Genomic DNA, 5,803 nt, shown 5'->3' on the forward strand with positions numbered 1-5,803 from the left:
ACTACATGACAGACTTCATACCCCTAAATAACATTTAAAATTTAAACCTGTTGTGTTCTCAGGTGGATTGCTTTCTATTTGTAGCAAGTTGAGGTCCGTCTTTATATAATAATTGTAGCAAGTTGAGGTCCGTCTTTATATAATAATTTATATCTTTCAGCTATTTATTCTGTATGTCGATGTATTCTTTTATTGTAGAAATAGCATATATGTAATGTTACTGCGACGCACTTAAACTCACTTCTGGCTTATATGCACTTCATGACAACTCCTCTCAAATAATCTGCCTTCTTTCTGGAAAAGCTAAAACTGAGACGAATAAAAGCTTATACACATATATAATAAATAGAGAATTAGGAAATATTTCAACTCAAAATCTGGAAACGAGTAGAATCGATAATGTTTATTGGGAAATTAACACTTATAATTTTTCGTAAACTAGATTTCGATTCTTTAAATAAAAGTAATTCCGGCTCTGATAATACAGTTAACATCAAGTTTTTAAATTAGTTATTATAACAATGGTTTCAACGGGCAGCATTTCGAGGGGAGGTGATGAGTTGATTACATCGACCCAAGTGCTTAACTGGTACTTATTTTATCGACCTCGAATAGATAAAAGGTAAAGTCAACCTTGGTGGAATTTCATCTCAGAACGTAGCGACGGGCAAAATACCACTAAGCATTTCATCCGGCGCGCTAACGATTCTGCCAGCTTTACGCCGTATTCATAATAATAATTATTATTTCTACTCTCGGCACAAGGCCTTGAAAAGTTTGGGGAAAGGAGGCTAGTCGATTATATCGACCCAAGTGCGTAACTGGTACTTATTTCTTCGACCCCGAAAGGATGAAAAGCAAAGTCGATCTCGGCGGGATTTGAACTGAGAATGTAGCTGCAGACGAAAAACTGCCAAGCATTTCACCCAGCGCGCTAACGATTCTGCCAGCTTTATGCCGTATTAATAATAATAATAATAACCCCGCCTTAACATCTCATTCTGAAAGGAGGCCTGATAAGAATTCTTTTAATCTTGAGTACTAAATACAAGTGAATAAATGTCTGTGTAATTGTAAAAACAAACTTGTATGCCCTTTAGAAAATCAATTTCTAAGGAAAAATATAGTCTGTCAGCGCAAGGTAATAACAGTGCGTCATAAGTATTATAACATGGTTCATCTATTACAATTTGAAGATTTAGATTTCATAATGATTCTCATTCATTTATATCCAGAAGAAAAAAGTAATTCTACAAATTTTAGCAAATGTATTTACGATTTAAAAGATAGGAATATTAAGTATGATTTAAAGTGGTCCATTATTAGTTACGCACAATCGTGCAATATTAGTGATTTTTGCCTTGAAGAAATGTATTATATAATTACTTCTACTATTAAATTTATTAAATTTCAATGGAAATTTTACAAACAAATTTTGTCACAAATTTCGGAAGACATTTGAATATTTCAGTGCTTAATTATAATTGCTTTTGATATGTAATATAATAAGCGTAATTTTTCCAAATAAATTTTTGCTATTCAAGATATAAATAACTAATTGTCGTAACGTAGGATTCTTATGTTTATTTTTTATTTTTTCGTTATGAATTGACGGCACCAAGAGAGGGATACAAAAAACGCTTTTCTTAGACTATGTTTCTTCTTAACGTTCTTTTTGTATGCATTTGTGTACAGGAGATATTTCCTGAGTTTACTTTCATTTTGGATCACCTTGAAAACTTCGTGTTAGCACGTATTTTCGGATATATTAATTTCAATGATACTTTCTACAACTAGATATATTTATACAACATAAACAATGGTTGGCTTTGTATGGTGAATTCTCCAATTAAGATGTCATATTCTTCTCTATCTGTATTTTTGTTGTGAAATACACCGAGTTACTCGAAATTCTTCTAAATGATGTTTGGATCAACTTAGCAAATCTAATGATTTACCTTCGACGTATATTCTACTGGCATTTATTGGTGTCTAATTGTTCAATATGGATAAACAATTTCGTTTAGAAATGAGTGCTTTATTGACATCTGTCTGAGATTTTTCTACCGATATATATATATGTGTGTGTGTGTATGTTTATTTATAAGTATATATATATATATATTATATATATATATATATATATATATACTTTTTTTTAAAGCAGCAGAAATATAACAAAAGCTGTTACTCAGAGTTTCACGTTCCCGTTCGTCGGACAGTTTTGTTAAAAAAGAACAGAAATAACGATATGATCAAAACTAGTAAAAGGCTATGCCTTTAACCATGGATTTGTTTTATGAGTCCTTTCAATTAACGATCTTAAGCATGCAATGAACAAAATAAACAAAATAAATGAATTCAATATAAATTCATTCTATTATAAAAATCGAGGTAAACCTTAAATCGAAAAGCGGATTCAAAATACATATTGCAATATATATCAAAATACACAGATAGATGTACACAGACTACAAACATATACAAACGAAAATATACACACAAATACATACACATATACATATTTATTCATATGTACGCAATCATGCTCGCATGCAGAGATCACTTGGTGTATACATATAGACGAGAAGTAAATTTTAAAACGCAGAGTGGGGGAAAGATAAAGGAAAGGATGGATCTTAGATGTAACGGTTAGTGAGAGAAAGAGGTGAGTGAGGAGGGGAGAGGAACGCAAAGTTAAAGGACTCTATATCAGTAACGAATAGGGGAGAAAAATACTTTCCGCAAGGAAAGGAAAAGATGGAAGAAAGAAAGATAGGAGGCTGAGTATGTGTAACGAATGTACACAAAATAAAATTACGTATACAAGTGTGTACAAATGTGTATATTGGCATAAATACTCATATAAGATCACATATATCAATATATGGAAATATGTACGTAAATACACATCCACACAAATATAAGTGATTACATGCATACACATACATCCATGTATGTATGTGCACAAGTATAAACATACACGCTTGCTTACCTAAACGCATACATACGAATACATATGCATGCCAACAATACAAACATCCACTTAAAAACGTATCTAGGTCCTGACGTGTTTATATACAAACAATATTTAAAAAATTGCTGAGTGCATAATAATAAAATTCGGATAAAAGACATGCAAAATAGAACACCCTATATCATATAACCTAAAAATTAAACGATTAAAATGGATTTATAAAATACAATAAAATGAAATAAAATAAAATAAAAGTAGAATCTGAAACAAGAAAATAATAATTGCATAAAACCGTCGAAGGTTTTTCCTAAGAAGTATGTCGAAATAACTTTGCGATGCGAAATAAGTTATATATTATAAGAAACAAATCCAACAGTGTGATTAAAAACTAGTCCAAAAATCAAAACAATATGTACACTATCCATATGGTATATTGTTAGCTGACATTTTAAAATTTAGTTGCGTGTCTGCAGGACTTCAAGAGTTCGCGTCTTTGATTTAAAGAGTTATTGTCCTGGAATAAAGTAAAATATTTTTCCAGCAGGCATAAAGTACATTTGATGGGTATTTCGTGTGCACCGTGCCTGTAAGGTGCAACTCTATCTAAAATACTCACTGTCACGTTGAAAAGTCGGGTTTCTTTTTCTTTTACTTCCCAGACATATTTTGCCAGGCTTGTCTTCGTCTTATTTTCGGGGTATCTGAAAGAATTTTTATGCGAACAAAATCGGGTTTTAAAAGAATTTTCAGAAGCCCCTGTATAAGTTCTATATGCGCGTGAGCCTTCTAAATGCACCTTGGCTCTATACACGATTCCTTTCTCCAGACATTTTCCTTCCAAAGGACAGGAGGTCCGATCTTTGCAATTGCAATTTTTAAGAAGAGAATCGGCGCTATGATTATTAGCAATTATCCTACTGTTGTGTTGGTTAATAAAAGAGGCGAAGTTTCTGCAGTAAGAATAGCTGATCTTAAGCGATCTTCTATTAAATATTCTATAAAACTTATGGTCAGATGTGGATATATTATATATATATATATATATATATATATATATATATATATATATATATAATATATATATTCTTTTAATTGTTTCAGTCATTTGACTGCAGCCATGCTGGACCACCGCCTTGAAGGGTTTCAGTCGACCAAATCGACCCCAGGACATATTTCTTAACCCTAGTACTTATACTATCAAACCGCTAGGTTACGCTGACATAAACTCAGCAAAAGCGGTTGTCAAGCTGTGATGGTGGACATACACAAAGACACACACACACACACCACACACACACACATATATATATATATATATATACATATAATTTCATGAAAGTTAGAGGTTGTGAATCCAACCAACTAAGGGGTAATATCTATCTAATAGACTGCTGGTAGAATACCTAGTCATTAATACACAAGTGTTTTTTTATTGCATTGCAATTACATCGAGTGTACTAAATGGGTGAGGGTAAAGAGTTATTTTACGATTAATTTATAGAGCAATAAGAAAATGGAGGGGATCAATAAGTGGTATTCATCAACTTTTAGACATTATATTACGTCAATTTATTTATTTATTTACTAAAATGACAATTACAACAATATACATATAGTATAACATATTATGCTTTACATATATAATATATAAAGATACCAGTAATTATTAAAATATATAACGTACAGGAATAGAAATTGGGAAAATATCTTACAGCTGTTTCAGATTAAGTTATAAATGTAAATACACACACATATACATAATTATACATATACATACACATACCTGAATATTACATAAATATATATACGTACACTTAAATGTACATACATATTTGCATGTATATGCATACACAAGATTCAACTATTATTATTATTATTAGATGCATATATTATTCATATATTAGATAAAATATAAACAGAGGTATGAGAAAGTTATAAGAGGAGTAATATTATAATTTATAAAATCAATATATCTTAAAGTTAATTTAGGTATGTAAGAGGGAAACTGCATATACATGAGGGACACACACACACACCACACACACACACACACACACACATACACAAACATATATATTTACGTTCAAGCATACTCATAGGTACATACGTATTACATGTGTTTAGAAGGGTGGATAAGTGCAGTAGTTTGTATCATTATAATTATACAATATAATTATAACAATAATACACAAACTTATATATATATTCATATAAACGTGATATGTTTATTTCTCCGTTATTTTGTTTCCTTATGCAGTAGTTGAAATCTTGCAGGAAGTGGGGAGAGGTTATTTATGCTCAATTTCGTAATCTAATTGGTCATCAATTGTTTTGAATGACTTTGCCTCAGTTATGGTTGGTTAATTGATAACCAATGATGAATACCACCTATTCATCCCCTCCATATTCTTATTGCTCTATACACACACATACGCACGCACACACACACGCATATATATATATATATATATATATATATATATATATATATATATATATATTTACAATGGGCTTCTTTCGGTTTCCGTCTACCAAATCCACTCACAAGGCTTTGGTCGGCTCGAGACTAAAGTAGGTCTCACGCAGTGGGACTGAACCTGGAACCATGCAGTTGGGAAACAAGTTTTGTACCACACAGCCACGTGTATGTATGTATGTATGTATGTATGTATGTTAGTTAGTTAATTTTTTGCTCAAAAAGCAAAAAGCAAGGCCATGTAGGGTACATGGAGTTATGTACAGGGTGGTGCTCATGTAAAGAGTTCAGGCCACTTGAGGTCAAGGGAGACTTTGAACAAAGCGGTCGTCGGCATCTTCACCATCTCG

The sequence above is a fragment of the Octopus sinensis genome, linkage group LG12 (assembly GCF_006345805.1).
Source record: "Octopus sinensis linkage group LG12, ASM634580v1, whole genome shotgun sequence".
In the NCBI taxonomy this organism is placed as follows: Eukaryota; Metazoa; Mollusca; class Cephalopoda; order Octopoda; family Octopodidae; genus Octopus; species Octopus sinensis.